This window comes from Myxine glutinosa, chromosome 8 (genome assembly GCF_964187855.1).
Source record: "Myxine glutinosa chromosome 8, kmMyxGlut1.1, whole genome shotgun sequence".
NCBI classification, from domain to species: domain Eukaryota; kingdom Metazoa; phylum Chordata; class Myxini; order Myxiniformes; family Myxinidae; genus Myxine; species Myxine glutinosa.
The window spans coordinates 8,956,642-8,981,367 of record NC_136268.1 but is presented as its reverse complement, the minus strand read 5'-3'; the positions used below and the strand labels follow the sequence as shown (position 1 = coordinate 8,981,367).

Sequence of the window (24,726 nt, the reverse complement as noted above, 5' to 3'; positions counted from 1 at the left end):
ACGGCCCTCTTCTAAATACAGCATTTTCTGGCGATGCCAGCATCTTTGGGAATGACACACACAATGAACTGCCTCCATAAAGCACGATGAAACATGGTTTCAAATTGGACAAAACAGCTGGCCAGGCCAGGCAGCGACACAACAAGAAAAACATGCACACGACAAAGAAACTTTCTCAACCATGTCCTCCTCTCTCCTCTTTTCCTGATGTTCTCGCAGCCAAAGTCACCTATACGCAATCAGAGTACAATGAGATTTTTTATATACTATATACAAACATCGCACACAACTAAAACTATCAGGTTGTGAGTATAAAATTTTCTTTATCTTCCTCTTCACTTAATGCCATCGACGGCTGGCACCAAGGTCCCATCCGAGCACCTTTGCACCTCGGCCAAATCCGCAGCGCAAGCTCTGCAGCGAACTGATGCAGTCTGTACATTTTCGCGCAGTAATCTCAAAGATAAGGTTTTCACTGATGTACCCGGAGATAAGAAGGTGATGAAGCATATCAAAATAAATGGTCACTGGAGATCTTAAAACGCCACGTGTAACGGTTAAAATGACCGCATCTGTATTTAAAATAACGGTTATTAAGGGTAGGGGATTAAAGATGTAGGTGTATCGGATCCTGATTGGCTGGAGCGCTGGCTATGCAAGCCCGGGTGACCGAGAAATGCGTCAGTTCTCAGTAAAGCATCCTCTTGCCTGTAGGTTTCATCGATGACACTACAAAAAGAAGACAAAATAATAAGTAGGTTGGTTCATAAAATAACATTTTAAAATAATCTCATGGATAAGAAAAATGTGCTCAATAAGAAGACGATGAACCACATTAAAACTAGAGTTCATTGAACACCTTACCCCGTGCAGTATTGAGAAAAAAGGACAAGGGAACGTCGAGAGAGCAAGCGGCAAATTTGATTGGTTGAGATGGTGATGGTGTAAAATTCTGCAATATTTTGTGCATGTACTGCTAAACGAAAGTTTTGAAAGTGTCAATTTGGTGATTGGTGTTTTACAGTGTTCAAGTTAATAATTAAATTGAAACAAAATAAAGATTTTATAGGTTGTAGAAAAAAAAAATCTTTTTTTGGAAGTTCACCGCCGATGATGCACCCTCTTTTACAGCACATTAACACGTTATATTAGTTAATAGCAAAGGAACACAGCATTGCCGGGCAACGCAGGATCCTTCCTCCCCTTCCCACCTCTTCCCCTCCCTCCTCCCACCCCTCTCCCAGCCCCCTCCCTCAGGACTGACGGGAATACTAAGAGAGGAGGGTAGAGAGTTGGTGGGGATGGGGGAGGGGGGGATGAGGGGGGGGGGGAGAGAGAGGGGTGTGAGATAGAGGGAGAAGAGAGAGAGATGGGAGACACAGGAGTGCAAGAGTAGAGAGAGGGGGAGAGGTGGGAGGGAAAGGAGGGGGGGGGGGGAGAGTGAGGCAGGGTGGGGGAGAGCAACGCCTCACCACACGTCACTATACTGTACACAATGGGAGGGACGGGGTGCGATGAGGAGGTTGGGAGCGAGAGAGAGGGAGGAGGGACAGAGAGGATGAAGGGGAGAGTTGGGGAGAATGAGGGGGGGGGGGTAGGTGAGCAAGAAGAGGGGCGAGGATGGGTGGGAGCTAGGAAGGGGGAGCGAGTGAGGAGGGGGAAGGAAGAGTGAGGAGGGGAGGGGCAAGAGGGGGAGAAATTCTGGCAGATGTGACGGCCAGTTTAACGTCCATCTGAGGGCCGGCAGACACGTTGATGAAACACCAGTATGACAGTTTATAGATGGGTCCAGATTCGAACCCAGGCTAAACAGCTTAGAGCGAGTGTGCGTAACATCTCAGCCATCCTGCCATGCTGTGGGGATTCATTGCTTTGTAGCCACTGAAAACATTTTTCAATTCTCCGTTGAACACGCAGTTCACTTGCCCCGTTGCTTTGGACAGTATGGAGGTTTTATTTACAGGTAAAGGTTTTATTTTTATGGAGGTTTTATTTTTAACTTTAAAGTTAAAAATTAAAACTTTAAAGTTAAAAATCCTAAAACTGTCACACCATAATTTTGTTGCACAAGTACAAACAAGAGGTTTCAGGGAACCTGAACTCAACTGGTCTATATCAATATGGTTAGAATATGCATATAATTTATGCACCCTTTTTAGGGTGACATAGTCACAATTTCGGTCTTCGAGGCCGGCCGATAGGCAAAGTGTGACCAGAAGGGACGAGGTTCTCCTGACCACGTGGCCCTCGACTTGGTGGGGTTTGTCCGCACAATGTGGGCGCATCAGGATGAACTTGGGCCGGGGAGCGTTTGGGCGCGAGGCGCGTTTGGGCGCCCCGGTCTGATACTGCCGCCCACGCACATAACAACGTGTGAGTGCACGTGGGTCCCGGCGGTCCCACTGGCCTAGCGCTACCATGTTTAGACAGCGAAATCCGTCCCCGGGCACCGGCACCTACTCCCGGAAGCTTGAGAGAATAGCGGCGCCAGGCACGGTAGGACACCCGCGGAGCCCTGGCGGACCAGGGACGCGCGAGCCTACGCGTTAGCGTGCTACGGCGGAATCAACGGCTTCGGCCACGGCCGGGCCGATATTCGGCCCGGTCGCACCGGAAATGAACTGGTTCGACGCCCGCGCTGGAGAGGTCGCGGGCGACTGAGATGTATTAACAAATTAATTAATTAATTAATTAATTTGAGACGCCCAATTTCTAGTGTTTGGAAATTTGGGAGAGCTTGACCCTAGCCTTTCCCTTGCGAGGGCAAGGAGGAACTTAACACTTAACACTTAAGCTTAGCTTGAAGTACACCCTGACCAGCGCTCACGGTGGGACGGCAAGGCAACCAGAAGGGACGAGGTTCTCCTGACCACGTGGCCCTCGATCTGGGAAGCGAGAGGCGTTCCATTAGTGGACGCGCCCCTCACGCCCGACTTTTGGGCGGCCCCGGCAGGCCGTTTGTTTTGACGTTCCGTGACAGGCCCCGCACCCCCACCTCCGGGCCGACCGGAATGAATCCCGGTGTCCCGATCCGAACCTTCAGAGCGGGCCGGCTGGGGAGTGCCTGGCACCCCGTACCTGCACTTTCCGTCCCTGCGGTCCCAAATACCGGAACCACCCGAATACCACTTCATTCGACAAAATGAGGTGCGGCCTACATCTAGGCAAGGCCGCGTGCCGTCATCGCGCTTTCACCTTAAAAGACTTATTTGATATAAGTTAATATTTTGATATAAGCCTTAGAAAACCAACCCTATAGAAGTCAATACCTCCAACGACAGGCGCGCATTCGTGCCGCGTGACGTGGTGACGTCATCGCGCTTTCACCTTAAAATACTTATTTGATATAAGTTAATATTTTGCTATAAGCCTTAGAAAACCAACCCTATAGAAGTCAATACCTCCAACGACACAGGCGCGCATTTGTGCCGCCATCGCGCTTTCACTTTAAAAGACTTACTTGATATAAGTTAATATTTTGATATAAGCCTTAGAAAACCAACCCTATAGAAGTCAATACCTCCAACGACACAGGCGCGCATTCGTGCCGCGTGACGTCATCGCGCTTTCACCTTAAAAGACTTATTTGATATAAGTTAATATTTTGATATAAGCCTTAGAAAACCAACCCTATAGAAGTCAATACCTCCAACGACACAGGCGCGCATTCGTGCTGCGTGACGTGGTGACGTCATCGCGCTTTCACCTTAAAAGACTTATTTGATATAAGTTAATATTTTGATATAAGCCTTAGAAAACCAACCCTATAGAAGTCAATACCTCCAACGACACAGGCGCGCATTCGTGCCGCGTGACGTCATCGCGCTTTCACTTTAAAAGACTTATTTGATATAAGTTAATATTTTGATATAAGCCTTAGAAAACCAACCCTATATAAATCAATAGTCCTATATAAGTCCCCCCCTATATAAGTCCCCCCTATACAAGTCCCCCCCCCCTCCCCTTCCCACGCCTCCTGCCCCCAAGCCCTCTCCCTCCCATACTTCTCCCTGCTCTCAAATGTTGTGGTTGTGTGTTTCCCCTTCTCTCCCCATCTTGGCTTCCGCTCCCTCTTTTGTATATTTTGTTTGTCTGGTTGATTTGTTTGTGAAATAAATGTTAGCTCTTTCACGAGCCTCGATTCAGTATACAAAAAAAAAAAAAAAAAAAAAAAAAGAACCACAAACTATATAGTTTATATGTGCGTTTATATGTTTATATGTGCGTTTATATGTGTGTTTTCAAATATCTTTAAGTGGCAAAAGGCACAAGTTTCATCAAATTTAATCAATATTTGTGACTTTTGGCATCAGGAACGGCATCCAGCCATAAAAACATTGCCTCAAACAGGGAACCATGATTGTCATGGGGCCCGCAAGGCTAACTCCTGCTCTAGCGGGGAAAATGGCCTTAAAACGATCATTCATTCATTCATTTGTGACTTTTAGAGCGTAGACGTCTAATTGTTTACAGACGACAGACAGACAAACAGACAGATGACGGACACTGGGTCAAATGTTAAAAGTCAAATGTTAAATTTCTTCTATTGCTCAACGAGGTTAAAGTTTTGGACTGTAGTGTCCTGATACGAGTGGCCTGGCATGTTTACTTGATGTCACTTTTACACTGATATTGTTTACTTTATGCTTTTGAGGAAGCAGCTTTTCTGGTCCTGCGTGACTTGATGGAGGAATTGCTTCTGTTCTTCTTTCTTTGTCATGGTGGAATTACACTCTTCAATAAGGACCACACACCTTTCAGCATTGTCATTTACCTCCTCCAAGTGTTCAACTGCCTGTAATCCTCTCTGAGCTCCTATGACTTTAGGTCACAATCAGAAAAAACAGCTGGAATTTCGAGGCACTTCAGGAAGTCCATTGTGTTCTTTGTGACAAAATCTTCAATTGATATTTGTATTTTCCTGATATTCAGCAGGATACACCTTGGAGGTTTATCCATATAGGTATTCCTTTTTTTTGAGTGCCATCACCATTGCTCGCTTTGACTTTGTGGATACAGCTGAATTAAAGAAGGTCAAAACCAATGAGCTGCTCATTGAGAGGCCATAGATATCCAGCAAATTTAGAACAGGCAGATTTTGAAAGTGCAGAATTGACCTTCTCTTGCTAAACAAGATGTTGTGGTAAGTTAAGGTCATTGCGAGGAGTAGCAATAGCATGAGTAGCAGTGAACCTTGACCTAAAGTAGACTCGAACAACAAAGACGTTCTTTCCCTGTGAGGTCATGAAAGAGCGTGCTATCCCACTGCAATCCCCAAGGTTGATGGTTAGCTCCTGCAAATCACAACCGAGACTCTGAGCTGTGGTAACAAGGACAAATGTTGCTTTTGTATCAGTCAAACTTGGTACTGTCCATAGCTACTGCCAAATTCAGAATGATAATGGACAATGTTTCTTCTTGCCATCGTTTTAGCTTTAGAATATTATGATTAATTCTAGAATATTCAAAAGATGTGGATATAAGGTCAGCCACAAGGTAAAACTTGAACTTCACTGAGAAAACCCTGAGGGCTAATCAATGTGGATCAAATTGGGTGTGAATTAATGCAAATACTTGCAAAATCGAAGATTTTTCAAGTGAATTGGTTGGTCTTGTGCGTCTGTCTGTCTATTTGTCAGTCGCCTACAGGTCACAATTTTAGTTCAATCTTCACGAAACTTCACCAAATGGTAGGTTAAACCACCAAGTAAGTCATAATTGAGGTTAAAGGTCATCTTCAGGTCAAAATTCTAAAATTATCATTTTTCTTCCGATTGACTTGAAAATTGAACAGCATTTGCATACTGAGTCACAAAATTGGGAAACCAGCTATTTTTGAGGTCAAAAGGTCAACTCAAGGTCAAACTACTGAAATCATAATTTTAGTGTTTGGAAAATTGTCTATTTTCATCCAATTAACTTGAAAGTTAAAGAGCAATTGCAAAGTGCATCACAGAATTAGGAAAGCAACTATTTTTTTAAGGGCAAAAGGTCAAAGGTCGACTCAAGGTCAAACTTCTAAAATCATCAATTGTCATCCTTTTGAACTGAGCTTTTGAAGATCGTCAATTTAAATATTAATAAAATGGACAATTTTATGTATCCATGGCAACTTTTTTTGAGGGGAGGGGAGGTGGGGGGTGGATTTTGTAAGTATCGTTCTCTGCATGTCATTTTTCTTGCTTCTGTATTGGAACAAAATGAGACGGTGAGGGCAGAGCCAGATTTATGTGTAACAGGGCCCGGGACATTAGAGTAGGAGAGGCCCACCCCTCCCCCCCATACCAACCTCAAACCGTAGTGGGAAGAAAAAAAAAAAAAAAAAAAACTGAACTGCGTTATTGTGTATAGCTTATACTAATTTATTTAGCGACCTAACTGCATTGAAACCCAGCGATTATAATACAAATGCCCAATACTAATTTTAATTTCAGAGATATAGAGATTATGCGAAGTTTTTATGCAAAGTTTTTCCAAGATGGCACCCATAACCTATGACGTCATAATTATCATAAAAATTCTACAAGGCGATCCTATGGTGAAACTTTTAAAATTTTCAATTGGACCAAAAATTGCAGAGAAAAAAAAATGTCATGCTGATCGGATGAAGCGTTGTACTTGTTGAATTATGACGTCACAGGCTCACAGCCAAGGCACCGACCGATGACCTTATCGTTACCATACCTTATTCCCCATGGGGAGTACTTGACAGTGAGCGTTGTTTCAATTTTTTCCATTGAGCAGTTTTGGGGATATGAAGGTGCAACGTTTTTCGATTTTTCCAAGATGCATCCATACCACGTAACCTATGACGTCATAATTATGAGAAAAATATATATACAGGCGGAGGCACCCCTATGGTAAAATTGCATGTCAATCAGACTAACAATTGCAGGGAAAGTTAATTTTAAAAAATACAGACCCGTACGTACGCACCCGATGACCTAACCCTGTTTTTGCTTCGCGAGCGCAGGGAAAAACTACAACGGCACTGAGTAGAGAGCATACCTCCGCCTGGTTGGCTACATCACTCAATGGTGAAGAATCACTTAAAAAATTAAATAATTATGATATCCGAATCCATATTCAGATCTTCACCAAAAATGAATCGATTCTTCCTTGTCACACACACAATCGGTACACCAAGTTTCATCCAAATCCGTCCACAACTTTTTGAGATATCCTGCTATGTATCGTTTTTGGCCCTATCTCCCAATGCTGAAGAATAACTTTAAAAATTCTCGTAGCCGGATCCGAAACCGCATCTTCACCAAAATCGAATCGTTTCGTCCTTGTGACATACCAAATTTCGTCCGAATCCGTCCACACCTTTTTGAGAAATTTTGTTCACAAACAAACAGACAGACAAACAGACTAGAAATTGGTCAGAGTCCGAGGACTTGCCGGAATGTATTTTTTTTTCCAGGGGTGTTGGTTAGAAGGGAATCGGATAATGTTTGACAGAGTTATGATTAAAAAAACAATTTTTGACCTTGAGTTTGACCTTTCAAGGTCACTCAAGGTCAACGGTCATGGTGCCAAATGAAATGTCGTATGTGACTTCCTATATGTCAGTAACAGTAAGTGTATGCATATCTCTTGTACTTTTAGAGTGAAAGTGGAAGGGAAGTGGTGTGAGAATGGTGAAGGGTAGGCAGGGACAGAAATACAAGTTTGTGTGGCAAGGGTGCCCGGAGGGCGTGAATGGTGTTGGTGTCCTGTTTTCTGAGGAGTTTGTAGAAAGTGTGGTGAGTGTGATTAGAGTGAGTGATAGGTTGATGATGGTGAAAATGACGATTGGAAAGCTCTTGGTGAACGTCATCTCGGGATATGCTCCGCAGGTTGGTCGGAGCGATGAAGAGAAGGACAAGTTCTGGTGTGCGATAGAGAAGCTGATGGAAAACGTGAAAGATGAGGAAGTTGTTGTGGTAGGAGGAGACCTAAATGGACATGTGGGAAGGAGTATGGACGGTTTTGAGGGAGTTGCTGGGGGTTACGGATATGGTGTGAGAAATGGAGAAGGTGACAGAATTTTGGAGTTTGCTGATGGAGCTGATTTGTTGATTTGTAATACTCAGTTCCAGAAAAGGGATAATAAGCTTGTTACATACACGTCAGGTGGGTCGACGACAACCGTTGACTACCTGACGGTGCGTAGGCGAGATAGGGGGCACCTCCGGGACACAAAGGTGATCCCGGGGGAGGAGGCTGTTTCACAGCACCACTTGGTTGTCTGCGACATAAGGGTGAAAGGTGCGAGGAGAGCTCGGCGGGTGAAGTACCAACCGAGAATGAAGGTGTGGAGGTTGAAAGAGGTGACAGTAAGGGAGGCATTAAAAGAGAGGCTGAGTAGGGTAGAGGCTGATGTGGCTGAGGTTTTTTTTTTTTCTTTTTTGGATACAGAGTCGAGGCTCGTGAAAGAGCTAACATTTATCAAAGAAACAAATCAAACAAACAAGCAAAGTATATAAAAAGGGGAGTGGTCGACAAGATGGGGAGAGAAGGGGAGGAAGCACACAAACACAACATTTGAGAGCAGGGACATCGGGAGATGTGTGGGAGGGAGAGGGCCTGGGGGGAGGCAGGATAGGTATAAAATGCAAGGTCACCAAGGACTTCCAGGAAAGAAGACAAAAGTCACCTCAAAAAGTGGATTTGGGGTGAAATTAGCGGGGGTAGAAAAGATCAAGGTTTTGGATTGGGGCCAGATAAGAGATGATAAGAGATGGTGGTGAACAGCCGTTTTAAAGACCTGGAGGGAGGAGTGGGATTGAAGAGAGTGAGGGAGTTTGTTCCAGAGGCGGGAGAAAAGAGGAATTAAGGAGTGAAGGTGAGCAGAGAGTCTTGATTTTGGCAGTTTAACCAAAAGAGGGTTGCAGGCAGATCTTGTGCGACCTGCAGGAATATTTGGGGGACAGAGCCTAGAGAGAGCTGGGGGAGCAAGGCAGGAGAGGAGTCGGTAGAAGACGGAAAGACCACCAACTGCAGTGAGTAGGTGAAAGGCCCTCGGAGATAGCGTCATCGCAGGAGATTCCAATGATTCTGAACGCTTTGGTTTCAACAGCGTGAAGACGAGCTAGGTGTGAGGCAGGAGCACCAGCCCAGAGGGGAGAGCAGTATTCCATTGAGCTGCGGATGAAAGCCTTGTATGTGGTGAGGAGCTCAGGTGTGCCAAGGAAGGACATCACACCACGGAGGATGCCCAGTCGGCGACTGGCTTTGGAGGCCAGCTTGGAAATGTAGTTTTCCCAGGAAAGATCATGGCAGATAGTGAGACCCAAAACCTTGAGTGACAGAACTTCTTGGAGAGGATTATTCAGAAAGTAGATGGGAGGGTTGTCTAGTCGGTCTTTTCGGAGAGACATCGTAAGAGTGTGAGATTTGTCAGGATTGAAAGACATGTTCCACTTGTTTGCCCAGTCTGTGATTTTGTCCAGGTCTGCAGAGAGTGAGGAGGCTGCAGACTGCCAATCTGAGGGATGAGGAATGGAGCGGCAGAGAGTGGAGTCATCAGCAAAGAGATAGAGAGGATTTTCAAGAGAGTCAGAGAGATCATTGATGAAGACCAGAAAAAGCACAGGGCCCAGAACACTGCCTTGGGGAACTCCAGCCTGAACAGGAAGAGGAGATGAGAGAAACCCATTCACGTTGACTACGACGAGAGAGGAAGTCCGCCAGCCATGCGTGGAGATTTCCCTGGATACCAAAGGAGGAGAGCTTGGTGAGCAGAGCGGGGTGCCAGACCGCATCGAAGGCACATGATATGTCGAGGGAGACAGCTCTAATTTCCTGTTTGGCATTGAGGAGCTCCATCCATTGTTGAGACAGCAGAAGCAGCATGTCCAGAGCAGAGTGACCTGGTCTGACACGAAATTGATGAGCAGAGATCAAGCCATTGGAGAAGAGGAAAGATTTCATATCCGAAGCAATGATGGATTCCATGACTTTGCTGATAATTGGGAGAAGGCTGATTGGTCTGTAGTTGCTAGGATCTGTTTTTGCACCTTTTTTGTGCAAAGCGGTGATGTTGGCCGATTTCCAAGCAGATGGCAGTTGACCTTGAGCAAAAGAGAGGGTGAAGAGAACATAGAGAGGGAGTGAAAGAGCGGAAGAACATAATTTTAGGACCCGTGGGCTGATGCCGTCAGGTCCAGTTGCAGAATCAGAGTCGAGGGTTGACAGAAACTTTTCCACCTTGTCAGGAGGAAAGGACACGGAGTCCAGGAGCAGCTGGGTACGACTGGGTACGGTGTGTACAGAGAGGGATGGGTTTGGGACACAAGATTTGGAGGCAAACACAGAGTTGAGGCATTCAGCTTTTTCACGTGCGGAGTCAGCTGTGTAGCCGTTTGAGGTAAGGGAGGGGATGGAGGTGGAACAAACACCAGAAACAGATTTGACCAGACGCCACCAGGATTTGGAAGAGGGAGACAGATAAGGGGGTTCGGTCTTGAGAACGGAGAGATATTGTTTCATGGCTCTCCTGAGGGTGGACACACACTTGTTTCGGGCTTTGTGAAAGGAAATGAGATTTCCTTCCGTTGGATTTGCTTTCCACAACGTGGAAACGTGGTTGGATGAACGTGCTTGAACGTGGTTGGATGTCAATGAAAGATATTCTATTGGGAGCCGTTGGTGAGGTATGTGCATGGACAAAAGGACCACCGAGGCACTCGGAAACATGGTGGTGGGATGATGAAGTTGGAAAGAGGATTGACGAGAAGAGGAAGAAGTTCAAGGAGTGGCAGAAGGCGAAGGGTACGGGAGCAGAAAAAGCAGAGCATGAAAGTTATAAGGCAGCCAAGAAGGCTGCAAAGAAAGAGGTAGCAAAAGCGCAGGAGGCATGTCGGAAAATGTTCGGAGAACGCTTGGATTCGGAAGAGCGTCAGAGAGCGGTATTCAGGATTGCAAAGCAGATAGCGAAAGAGAGGTGTGTTGTGATGGGGCGAGTTGCTTGAAGGATGAAGTGGGACAAATCGTTGTGGACCCAGCTGGAATTAAAGGAAGATGGAAGAGATATATGGAAATGCTGTTGAATACAGAGAATGAATGGGATGGCAACATAGAGAGTAACCCAGTTTTAGGACCGGCAGAGAAGATAACTGAGAAGGAAGTTGAGGAAGCGATAAAAGCAATGAAGAGTGGAAAAGCGGGAGGGCCGACGGGAGTTGTGGGAGATATGTTGAAGGCAGCAGGAAGTTGGGGTGTGAAGAGAATGACAGAGATCTGTAATCTGGCAGTGAAAGAAGGCCGCATTCCAGTGGTTGGGAACTGAGTACCCTCGTCCCTCTATACAAGGGGAAAGGTGACCCTTTGGAGTATGGCTCGTACCGAGCGATAAAGTTATTGGAGCATGCAATGAAGGTATTGGAAAGGGTGTTGGAGAGGAGGATAAGGAAGAAGGTGAAGATCGACGAAATGCAGTTTGGATTTATGCCAGGAAGAGGAACGACAGACGCGCTCTTTATTGTGAGGCAGTTGCAGGAGAAGTATGTGGAGAAGAGGAAGAAGTTGTTTCTTGGGTTTGTTGATCTGGAGAAAGCATTCGACAGGGTTCCACACAAAGTATTGACATGGGCATTGAGGAAGTTAGAAGTGGAGGAATGGTTGATCAGAGTAGTGATGGCAATGTACAAAAGAGCGCGCACAGCTGTAAGGACGAAGGACAGGAACAGTGGTGAGTTTGAGGTGAAGGTGGGAGTGCATCAGGGGTCGGTACTAAGTCCACTACTATTTGTAGCTGTGATGGAGGTGCTGGCTCAGAACGTAAAGGAGGGTTTACCGTGGGAGTTGTTGTATGCAGATTATCTGGTGTTGATTGCGGAGTGTATGGATGGACTGAAGGAAAAGAAGAACGGAAGGAATGTATGGAGACAAAAGGTCTGAAGGTGAATATAGGAAAGACGAAGGTGATGGCAAGTGGTAAAGCATGTGGTGAGGTGGAAAGAACTGGGAAGTAGCCATGTGCTGTGTGCAGGAAGGGTGTTCGTTGTGAACTCCATTGAATGTACAATGTGCGCTGAGTGGGTTCATCAAAAATGTAGTGGTCTGAGAGGGTCATTAACCAGTGTGGCAGCTACATTCAAATGTAAGGTGTGCACAGAGGGAGCTGCAGATGGAGGAAATGTTGAGTTGGATCTTGGACACGGCGTGAAGCTGGAAGGTGTGAAAACATTTTGCTACCTCGGAGACATGCTACCATGGAAGTATTGGTCAGCAGAAGAGTGGACATATGTTGTGTGCAGGAGACAAGATGGAAGGGAAGTGGTGTGAGAATGGTGAAGGGTAGGCAGGGACAGAAATACAACTTTGTGTGGCAAGGGTGCCTGGAGGGCGTGAATGGTGGTGTTGGTGTCCTGTTTTCTGAGGAGTTTGTAGACAGTGTGGTGAGTGTGACTAGAGTGAGTGATAGGTTGATGATGGTGAAAATGATGATTGGAAAGCTCTTGGTGAACGTCATCTCGGGATATGCTCCGCAGGTTGGTCGAAGCGATGAAGAGAAGGACAAGTTCTGGTGTGCGATAGAGAAGCTGATGGAAAACGTGAAAGATGAGGAAGTTGTTGTGGTGGGAGGAGACCTGAATGGACATGTGGGAAGGAGTATGGATGGTTTTGAGGGAGTTCATGGGGGTTACGGATATGGTGTGAGAAATTGAGAAGGTGAAAGGATTTTGGAGTTTGCTGATGGAGCTGATTTGTTGATTTGTAATACTCAGTTCCAGAAAGAGGATAAGCTTGTTACATACACGTCAGGTGGGTCGACGACAACCGTTGACTACCTGATGGTGCGTAGGCGAGATAGGGGGCACCTCCGGGACACAAAGGTGATCCCGGGGGAGGAGGCTGTTTCACAGCACCACTTGGTTGTCTGCGACATAAGGGTGAAAGGTGCGAGGAGAGCTCGGCGGGTGAAGTACCAACAGAGAATGAAGGTGTGGAGGTTGAAAGAGGTGACAGTGAGGGAGGCATTAAAAAAGAGGCTGAGTAGGGTAGAGGATGATGGGGTTGAGCTTGAAAGTGGTTGGATGTCAATGAAAGCTAGTCTGTTGGGAGCCGTTGGTGAGGTATGTGGATGGACAAAAGGACCACCGAGGCACTCGGAAACATGGTGGTGGGATGATGAAGTTGGAAAGAGGATTGACGAGAAGAGGAAGAAGTTCAAGGAGTGGCAGAAGGCGAAGGTTATGGGTGCAGAAACAGCAGAGCATGAAAGTTATAAGGCAGCCAGGAAGGCTGCAAAGAAAGAGGTAGCAAAGGCGCAGGAGGCATGTAGGAAAATGTTCGGAGAACGCTTGGATTCGGAAGAGGGTCAGAAAGCAGTATTCAGGATTGCAAAGCACATAGCGAAACAGAGGTGTGATGTGATGGGGGTGAGTTGCTTGAAGGATGAAGTGGGACAAATCGTTGTCGACCCAGATGGAATTAAAGGAAGATGGAAAAGATATATGGAAATGCTGTTGAATACAGAGAATGAATGGGATGGCAACATAGAGAGTAACCCAGTTTTAGGACTGGCAGAGAAGATAACTGAGAAGGAAGTTGAGGAAGCGATAAAAGCAATGAAGAGTGGAAACGTGGGAGGGCCGGCGGGAGTTGTGGGAGATATGTTGAAGGCAGCAGGAAGTTGGGGTGTGAAGAGAATGACAGAGATCTGTAATCTGGTGGTGAAAGAAGGCCGCATTTCAGTGGATTGGGAACTGAGTACCCTCGTCCCTCTATACAAGGGGAAAGGTGACCCTCTGGAGTGTGGCTCGTACCGAGCGATAAAGTTATTGGAGCATGGAATGAAGGTATTGGAAAGGGTGTTGGAGAGGAGGACAAGGAAGAAAGTGAAGATCGACGAAATGCAGTTTGGATTTATGCCAGGAAGAGGAACGACAGATGCGCTTTTCATTGTGAGGCAGTTGCAGGAGAAGTACATGGAGAAGAGGAAGAAGTTCCCAATTCAGTGAGGCAATGTGCAAATGCAGTTCTATTTTCAAGTCAATTGGATGAAAATTCATGGGTTTTCAGATGAAAATCAACTTCGACTTCAACTTCGATCAACTTCGACTTCCGTTTCCGGTCTTGCTGGCGATGGTTCGTTTTTTCGCAGCTCTCCACGCTCTCCATCGAAATCGAAGTTAAGTAATTGTTCCAATTTGTATTTTCGTTATAACTGTATTTCTTTTATGGTGTATGTACGTATATTGTCCCGTCAAAGATTTTCGGTGCAAATCTTTCATACCTGTATTGAAAATCGTGTTAATTCGTGTCGTCTTGAGGTCTTGTACAGTGTACACTGTACAACCTTGAGGCTTTGTTTTTCTCTCAGCGCCTGTCGTTTGTGATCCAATAACTTTCGTTCTCTGTTTTCGCAGTCTTTCCACCCCAAAGCCTACTTCCTTATGTAAATCTCAACTCAAAAAAACAAAAAAAAAGACATTACCTTCTCTGTGCTCATTCGTTTATTCATTCTTATTCGTTCGTTCGTTCTTCGACCACGTGTTTCTCCCCCATTTCCCCAGATAGATTGTCAAATTTCAACTCGTTATTTTATCGTCCATGTGATATTGTTTGATTATAGTTAGTTTTGGTTTGAATTTCCTGTAACTCGTAATTAATTAATCGTGTTCTGCTCCTCGTGTGTGGCCTTGTAGTTGTACCCCCGTCGGTGTTTTATTAACTTAAGCGTGTTTTGCTTGGCTCTTGGTTTTTTCCCTTCTACCCCGAACATAATACTGTCTAACGTTCTAAATCCCCACCCCCCCCCCACCCCCCCAAAAAAACAAAAAAAACAAAAACATTTATTTTCTTTTCTCCACGTGTACTGTTGTCTCATCCTGTATTTTCTGTCCAGGTGTGCTGTTCGCCCCACCCCCATTATCTCCTTGCCATCCACCGTTTGCCCTGTTCACGTGACTCGTGGTGGTCCCTCTCGGCTCTCCCCCCGTTGGTATTTTTGTGCATATAAGATTGTTCATAGTTCTGTTTAAATATTATTTAAATATGTTTAACCTTTCCCCTTCTGTTTTTTATTCAGTGGTATATTACAACACGCTGTTTTTCTTCCTATTTAAAAGGCTTTTCTCAATTTCCTCTCCAACTCATTCCACTTCAAAAAAAAGAAATTCAATATCTTATACGTCTCCCTCACTACATGGTCTAAATTCACATTCATTCCATCCCTCCTCCATCGTTCTGAATCGGATTGCTAACTTGAAAATCACAACAAACCCAATTTGTTATCAATGTTCGTCTTTCATTAATCATCCACTTTCTAAACTCCCCTCTTGCCCCTCCCATCCAAATCCCCCCCCCTTGCACCTACACTCCGAAACTTCCCCCTTGCCCCTCCACTCTTAAACTCCCCCCTTGCCCCTCCACTCCTGAACCCCCCCCTTGCCCTTCACCTTTGCCCCTCCCCTCCTAATCCCCCCCCTTGCCCCTCCACTCCTGATCTCCCCCCTTTCCCCTTCCCTCCAAAACTCCCCCCTTGCCCCTCCCCTCCTAAACTCCCCCCTCACTCCTCCCCTTCAAAACTCCCCCCCAATCCCTCCCTTTCAATTCTCCCCCCATACCATTCCTCTCCTCTCCAACACCCAATTCTCTCTCCTCCCCCCTCCTCCTCCAAGCTGCCTCCTCCCCACTTCGTCTCCCTTCTATCTCATACCTCCACCCCCCCAAACCTTCTACTTTCCTCTGCCCCCCCTCAAACAACCCCTCACTGTGCCGCATCCCTTCACCATCAAACCTTTCATCCTCCTCATCCTTCCCTTTCTTGGAACTCTTCTGCAACATCTGAAACACTATCAACTGCTCTCCCTACCTCCCCCTCTCATCCTTCATCTTACCCTACTCCTCCCCTCCCCTGTCCTGTACCCGATGCTCCCCCTCTCTCTTCATTAACGGTATGGACCTCAAACATCCGGGGCCTTCGCTCAAACCTGACTGATCTCTCCATACAGGTTGCTTCTGACAATCCAGACTTGATCTGCTTAACAGAGACTTTCCTCCTTCAAGATGTCTCTGATTCCTTAATATCTCTTCCTGGTTACTCCCTCCTCCGGTATGATAGACCTGAGCCTCGGCCTGGTGGTGGGGTGGCTATCTTTGTCAAAAACTCTCTTCCTCACTCTCCTTGCACTGCTCTCTTTCCTCCTCACCCGCAGGAGTACCTCTGGTTACGGCTTCCTCTCCGCTCCCACCTTTTGTTCATATGTGTTCTGTACCGTCCCCCAAACAGTGATGACTCCATCTACATTTCAATGTCTGACAACATGGACCAACTTCTATCCACTCATCCCAACTCTCTCTTCCTCATATGTGGTGACTTCAACTATCATCATGCCACCTGGTTGGGTGTGGGTTCCTCTCTCACTAGTCATGGCACCTCAGCAAAGGACTTCTGTGACTCACTGGGATTGACACAATCTGTCAATTTCCCGACCCGGATCTCAGCCAATGGAGTATCTTCTCTTCTAGACTTGTTTATGACAAACTTCCCTGCTAATGTCTGCTGCTCTTCTTCTGCTCCAATCGGTTCTTCTGATCATGTGCTTGTCAAAGTGGACATCTCTCTGGCCATTCTCAGAGAGCCTCCTCAGCGTCGACGAGTCTGGCATTTCACTCAGGCCAACTGGGACGGTCTTCAAGCAGCCATCAATCGTCTGGATTGGTCTCCCATCTCCACTGCCTCTGACATCAATTCTTCCTGGGAATTCTTCCAAAGCAAACTGATCTCTCTCATGCACAGATTTATCCCATCTCGCCTTCAATTGTCTTACCCTTCCTCCCGTCCATGGTACACTGAATCTTGTGGTGAGGCAGTTGCCCTGAAACAACTTGCCTTTGCCTCTTGGAAGGCTAATCCAACTGAAGGAAATCTCAGTTCCTTCCACCAAGCTCGGAACAAGTGTGTGTCTACCCTCAGGAGTGCCAGGAAGCACTATCTCTCCTCACTCAAGAATGAACTCTCAAACCTGTCTCCTTCCTCCAAATCCTGGTGGCGTCTGGTCAAATCCGTTTCTGGTGTTTGTTCCCCCTCCATCCCCTCCCTTACCTCAAATGGCCACACAGTTGACATCGCACGTGACAAAGCCGAATGCCTCAACTCTGTGTTCGCCTCAAAATCCTTAGTCCCAAACCCATCTCTCTCTGTTCCCACCTTTCCCAGTCGAACCCAACTGCTCCTGGACTCTGTGTCCTTCTCTCCTGACAAGGTGGAGGAGTTTTTGTCAAACCTCGACTCTGATTCTGCAACTGGACCAGACGGCATCAGCCCACGGGTCCTAAAATCCTGCTCTGCCGCTCTATCTCACCCTCTCTCTGTTCTTTTCACCCTATCTTTTGCTCAAGGTCATCTGCCAGCATCCTGGAAATCAGCTAACATTACCGCTTTACACAAAAAAGGTGCAAAAACAGATCCTTGCAACTACAGACCAATCAGCCTGCTCCCAATTATCAGCAAAGTCATGGAATCCATCATTGCTTCGGATATGAAATCTTTCCTCTTCTCCAATGGCTTGATCTCTGATCATCAATTTGGTTTCAGACCAGGTCACTCTACTCTGGACATGCTGCTTCTGCTGTCTCAACAATGGATGGAGGTCCTCAATGCCAAACAGGAAATCAGAGCTGTCTCCCTTGACATATCAAGGGCCTTTGATACGGTCTGGCACCCAGCTCTGCTCACCAAACTCTCCTCCTATGGTATCCATGGAAATCTCCATGCATGGCTTGCGGACTTCCTCTCTGGTCGTAGTCAACGTGTGGCCCTGAATGGATTTCTCTCATCTCCCCTTCCTGTTCAGGCTGGAGTTCCCCAAGGAAGTGTGCTGGGCCCTGTACTTTTTCTGGTCTTTATCAATGATCTCTCTGACTCTCTGGAAAATCCTCTCTATCTCTTTGCTGATGACTCCACTCTCTGCCGCTCCATTCCTCTTCCCTCAGATCGGCAGTCTGCAGCCTCCTCACTCTCTGAAGACCTGGACAAAATCACAGACTGGTCAAACAAGTGGAACATGTCTTTCAATCCTGACAAATCTCACTCTCTTACTATGTCTCTCCGAAAAGCTCGACTGGACAACCCTCCCATCTACTTTCTCAACAATCCTCTCCAAGAAGTTCTGTCACTCAAGCTTTTGGGTCTCACTATCTGCCATGATCTTTCTTGGGAAAACCACATTTCCAAGCTGGCCTCCAAAGCCAGTCGCCGACTGGGCATCCTCCGTCGTGCGAAGTCCTTCCTCGGCACACCTGAGCTCCTCACCACATACAAGGCTTTCATCCGCAGCTCAATGGAATACTGTTCTCCCCTATGGGCTGGTGCTCCTGCCTCACACCTGGCTCGGCTTCACGCTGTTGAATCCAAAGCTTTCAAAATCATTGGAATCTCCCGCGATGAAGCTATCTCTGAGGGCCTTTCACTCACTCACCGCAGGCAGGTAGGTGGCCTTTCTGTCTTCTACCGACTCCTCTCCGGCCTTGCTCCCCCAGCTCTCTCTGTGCTCTGTCCCCCAAATATTCCTACAGGTCGCACAAGATCTGCCAGCAACCCTCTGATGGTTAAACTGCCGAAATCTCGGCTCTCTGCTCACCTTCACTCTTTCATTCCTCTTTTCTCCCGCCTGTGGAACAAACTCCCACACTCCCTTCAATCCCTCTCCTCCCTCCAGGTCTTTAAAACAGCTGTTCACCACCATCTCTTATCTTCCCCCATCCATAACCTTGATCTTTTCTACCCCCACTAATTCACCCCAGATCCACCTTGTTTGAAATTCCAACTTCTTTCCTGGAAATCCTGGCAGTGTCCATATGTTTATACCTCTCCCACCCCCCCCCCTCCACATGCCTCCCCCCCAAAGCCCTCTCCCTCCCACAGATCTCTCGATGTCTCCATGTCTCTCGGTCCCTGCTCTCAAATGTTGTGTTTGTGTCCTTCCCCCTCTCTCCCCTTCTTGTCTACCGCTCCCGATGTTATTTGTTTTATGTGTCTGTTTGTCTTTCTGTGTGATTAATGTTCGCTCTTTCACGAGCCTCGATCTTGTATACAAAAAAAAAAAAAAAAAAAAAAAAGTTGTTTTTTGGGTTTGTTGATGTGGAGAAAGCATTCGATAGGGTTCCACGCAAAGTATTGACATGGGCATTGAGGAAGTTAGGAATGGAGGAATGGTTGATCAGAGTAGTGATGGCAATGTACAAAAGAGCGCGCACAGCTGTAAGGACGAAGGACGGGAACAGTGGTGAGTTTGAGGTGAAGGTGGGAGTGCATCAGGGGTCGGTACTAAGTCCACTACTATTTGTAGCTGTGATGGAGGTGCTGGCTCAGAACGTAAAGGAGGGTTTACCGTGGGAGTTGTTGTATGCAGATGATCTGGTGTTGATTGCGGAAAGTATGCATGGACTGAAGGAAAAGATGAACAAGTGGAAGGAATGTATGGAGACAAAAGGTCTGAAGGTGAATATCGGAAAGACGAAGGTGATGGCAAGTGGTAAAGCATGTGGTGAGGTGGAAAGAACTGGGAAGTGGCCGTGTGCTGTGTGCAGGAAGGGTGTCGGAGTGAACTCCATTCAATGTACAATGTGCAATGAGTGGGTTCATCAAAAATGTAGTGGTCTGAGAGGGTCATTTACCAGTGTGGCAGCTACATTCAAATGTAAGGTGTGCACAGAGGGAGCTGCAGATGGAGGAAATGTTGAGTTGGATCTTGGGGACGGCATGAAGCTGGAAGGTGTGAAAACATTTTGCTACCTCGGAGACATGCTGAATGGAGAAGGTGGATCAGACTCGGCAACGGTTGCTCGAGTGAGATGTGCATGGAAGAAGTTTCGGAAACTGAGTGGCGTGCTGATGAGGAGGAGAGTGTCGCTGAAGCTGAAGGGAAAGGTGTATGCTGCATGTGTGAGAAGTGTTATGATTTCTGGGAGCGAGACATGGGTAATGAACGTAGAGCAGCAACAAAGGCTGGAAAGGGTGGAAATGCGAATGGTTCGATGGATGTGCGGAGTATCGTTTAGAGAGAGGAAGACAAATGATGATTTGCGAAAGATGATGGGAATATTGCCTGTGATTGATGTTGTGAAGAGGAACAGGTTGAGATGGTTTGGTCATGTGTTGAGGAAGGATGAAAGTGACTGGTTGAGAAGAGTGATGGAAATTAATGTAGAGGGAAGTAGAGGACGGGGAAGACCGAGAAAGACTTGGCTAAAGATGGTGGAAGAAGAAATGCGGGCAAGGGGGTTACCAAGGAGAGATGCAGAAAATAGGGCAAAATGGAGAAGAATGTCATGGGGACCGCAAGGCTAACCCCCGCTCTAGCAGGGAAAATGGCCTTAAAATGCATGTTGTTGTTGTTGTTGTTGGAGACATGCTGAATGGAGAAGGTGGATCAGACTCGGCAACGGTTGCAAGAGTGAGATGTGCATGGAAGAGGTTTCGGGAACTGAGTGGCGTGCTGATGAGGAGGGGAGTGTCGTTGAAGCTGAAGGGAAAGGTGTATGCTGCATGTGTGAGAAGTGTTATGATTTATGGGAGCGAGACATGGGTCATGAATGTAGAGCAGCAACGAAGGCTGGAAAGGGTGGAAATGCGAATGGTTCAGTGGATGTGCGGAGTATCGTTAAGAGAGAGGAAGACAAATGATGAACTGCGAAAGATGATGGGAATAGAGCCTGTGATTGATGCTGTGAAGAGGAACAGGTTGAGATGGTTTGGTCATGTGTTGAGGAAGGATGAAAGTGACTGGTTGAGAAGAGTGATGGAAATGAATGTAGAAGGAAGTAGAGGACGGGGAAGACCGAGAAAGACTTGGCTTAAGATGGTGGAAGAAGAAATGCGGGCAAGGGGGTTAACAAGGAGAGATGCAGAAAATATGGCAAAATGGAGAAGATTGTCATGGGGACCGCAAGGCTGACCCCTGCTCTAGCAGGGAAAATGGCCTTAAAATGCATGTTGTTGTTGTTGTGTTTTAGAGTTATAGTGGTTTGAAATATATTTTTAATGAAAACTCGACCCCCCTGATTTCACGTTTTGGGTGACCTTGAGCTTGACCTTGGGCCGAGACTAGAGAGTTAAAAATTGGGCACAGTCTATTCCAGGGCAAGGCAAATATGTGTGTAAAGTATGGCGACTCTATGTGCAACGATGTAGACGTAGTACTGCGCACAAACAGACAAACAGACAGACAAACAAACCAACCAACATACTTGCTGGAATCTATTCCGGCAAGTAACAAACAGACAGGGGTGAAAAGATAACTTCCATCCACCTTTGGTGGCGGAGGTAAAAAACAGTTTACAATCTAAATCACTGGGAAATCGTCTCTCCGTCATGTTGCATTCCGGTATGTCTTCTCAACTGCTAATTGGACGACGCGTTCGTCATAATCATCAAAATCATTGCAAATGTTTTGAAGATATGATTTTAGAGATTCCAGTCATTTAATCATGTGTGATAGTTCGATGTCTTCTGCTTGGACTGACGTAATACTTGCATTACATCTATCCAGCATTGTATCCATTATAATTCATTATAATAAGATGAAAGAAAACTAGGGATAAGCTCCATTATAATAAGATTCGGCCTAATGTATGAAACAATTCCACGTCGTTCGTGGTTGCGTGATTTTTACGTGATGATGCAAAACCTCCCATTTTTACCTCCGCCACCAAAGGTGGATGGAGGTTATGTTTTCACCCCTGTTTGTCCGTTTGTGAACAAAATATCTCAAAAAGTTGTGGACGGATTTGGCCGAAACTTGTTTGTTGGACATGTTGTGTATGTGACAAGGACGATTCGATTCGATTTTGGTAAAGATCTGAAAATGGATTCGGATATGAGAATTATTTAATTATCTTCAGTGATTCTTCACCATTGGGAGATAGGGCCAAAAACGATACATAGCGGGATATCTCAAAAAGTTATGGATGGATTTGGACGAAACTTGTTGGACATGGTGTGTGTGTGACAAGGAAGAATCGATTCATTTTTGGTGAAGATTCGGATCCGGATCCAACTAGTGGAATTTTAAAAGTGATTCTTCACCATTGAGTGATATGGCCAACTAGGCGGAGGTATGCTCTCTACTGAGTGCCGTTCTAGTTATGGTATCTCACTCGTTACTTGTACGGGTATTACCGTTTGTTTTTTTAATTATACGTTGGATTATTTATATTATACCTTGAATTCCTGTCTCTCATCGCTGCTCTGCTAACAAGGGAGTAAATAATACTAGCTTTATACATAAATAAATGTATTTATTCTGGTATTTGTTTTGCTTTTTGTTTTTTGCACTTGATCGTATGTATTTTTGTGGTCCCCTCTGGAGTGTGGGCCCTGGACAAATGTCCCGTTGGTCCTCCCCTAAATCCGGCCCTGGGTGAGAATGCTTAAAAATCTGAACTTCACAAATAATGAACACCTTAATGGACAGAATGTGGATAATGGAACAGTGGGTGGTGGAATTACACCGCATGATGCCACAGAGGTTCTTTTCATGCGCTCTGGCTAACTGGACTTTCTGAGCGTGGCAAGCTAGCCGTCATGGCTCATGTTGAGTCAGTGAGCCGAGTCCACTCCTATGGTGGAGAAGCACCAATGGGGTTCAAAAGCGAATTGCCAACACAGATTGAAATCCCAAATTATTGTCACAGTTGTGTGGAATCTCTCAGATCCTGTAGGACGTTTACAAAAAAGAAAAGCAAGAATGGAAAAGATGAATATTAAATAGAAAATACTGGGTTATAGAAGCAGCACGACATCAAGGTTCCAGCGGAAGGAATCAACAGCAACAGTTCACAATGTCATAATTACTCAGGTTTTTTAAAACTACATTTTGACATCTATGGATGGTTTTGAGGGAGTTCATGGGGGTTACGGATATGGTGTGAGAAATGGAGAATGTGAAAGGATTTTGGAGTTTGCTGATGGAGCTGATTTGTTGATTTGTAATAGTTCCAAAAAGAGGATAAGCTTGTTACATACACGTCAGGTGGGTCGACGACAACCGTTGACTACCTGATGGTGCGTAGGCGAGATAGGGGGCACCTCCGGGACACAAAGGTGATCCCGGGGGAGGAGGCTGTTTCACAGCACCACTTGGTTGTCTGCGACATAAGGGTGAAAGGTGCGAGGAGAGCTCGGCGGGTGAAGTACCAACAGAGAATGAAGGTGTGGAGGTTGAAAGAGGTGACAGTGAGGGAGGCATTAAAAAGAGGCTGAGTAGGGTAGAGGATGATGTGGTTGAGCTTGAAAGTGGTTGGATGTCAATGAAAGCTAGTCTGTTGGGAGCCGTTGGTGAGGTATGTGGATGGACAAAAGGACCACCGAGGCACTCGGAAACATGGTGGTGGGATGAAGTTGGAAAGAGGATTGATGAGAAGAGGAAGAAGTTCAAGGAGTGGCAGAAGGCGAAGGGTACGGGAGCAGAAACAGCAGAGCATGAAAGTTATAAGGCAGCCAAGAAGGCTGCAAAGAAAGAGGTAGCAAAGGCGCAGGAGGCCTGTAGGAAAATGTTTGGAGAACGCTTGGATTCGGAAGAGGGTCAGAGAGCGGTATTCAGGATTGCAAAGCAGATAGCGAAAGAGAGGTGTGATGTGATGGGGGTGAGTTGCTTGAAGGATGAAGTGGGACAAATCGTTGTGGACCCAGATAGAATTAAAGGAAGATGGAAAAGATATATGGAAATGCTGTTGAATACAGAGAATGAATGGGATGGCAACTTAGAGAGTAACCCAGTTTTAGGACCGGCAGAGAAGATAACTGAGAAGGAAGTTGAGGAAGCGATAAAAGCAATGAAGAGTAGAAAAGCGGAGGGCCGATGGGAGTTGTGGGAGATATGTTGAAGGCAAACAAGTGGAACATGTCTTTCAATCCTGACAAATCTCACACTCTTACGATGTCTCTCCGAAAAGACCGACTGGACAACCCTCCCATCTACTTTCTGAATAATCCTCTCCAAGAAGTTCTGTCACTCAAGCTTTTGGGTCTCACTATCTGCCATGATCTTTCCTGGGAAAACCACATTTCCAAGCTGGCCTCCAAAGCCAGTCGCCGACTGGGCATCCTCCGTCGTGCGAAGTCCTTCCTTAGCACACCTGAGCTCCTCACCACATACAAGGCTTTCATCTGCAGCTCAATGGAATACTGCTCTCCCCTCTGGGCTGGTGCTCCTGCCTCACACCTAGCTCGTCTTCACGCTGTTGAAACCAAAGCGTTCAGAATCATTGGAATCTCCCGCGATGACGCTATCTCCGAGGGCCTTTCACTTACTCACCGCAGGCAGGTTGGTGGTCTTTCCGTCTTCTACCGACTCCTCTCCGGCCTTGCTCCCCCAGCTCTCTCTGGGCTCTGTCCCCCAAATATTCCTGCCGGTCACACAAGATCAGCCTGCAACCCTCTTATGGTTAAACTGCCAAAATCAAGACTCTCTGCTCACCTTCACTCCTTCATTCCTCTTTTCTCCCGCCTCTGGAACAAACTCCCTCACTCTCTTCAATCCCACTCCTCCCTCCAGGTCTTTAAAACGGCTGTTCACCACGATCTCTTATCTTCCCCAATTCAAAACCTTGATCTTTTCTACCCCCGCTAATTTCACCCCAAATCCACTTTTTTAAGGTGACTTTTGTCTTCTTTCCTGGAAGTCCTTGGTGTCCTTGCGTTTTATACCTATCCTGCCTCCCCCCAGGCCCTCTGCCTCCCACACATCTCCCGATGTCCCTGCCCTCAAATGTTGTGTTTGTGTGCTT

General features: G+C 46.3%; 1 protein-coding gene across 2 annotated transcripts in view; it reads right to left on the bottom strand.

Moving 5' to 3' along the window:
- Window positions 1–591: 591 nt before the first annotated feature.
- Window positions 592–24,726, bottom strand: part of LOC137432221 (POZ (BTB) and AT hook-containing zinc finger 1) — a 65,717-nt gene continuing 41,582 nt past the window's right edge. For both annotated transcript variants that reach the window (XM_068123960.2, XM_068123959.2), the window contains exon 8: window positions 592–729. The gene's annotated coding sequence lies outside the window, so the exon portion shown is untranslated. The remainder of the gene's footprint in view (window positions 730–24,726) is intronic.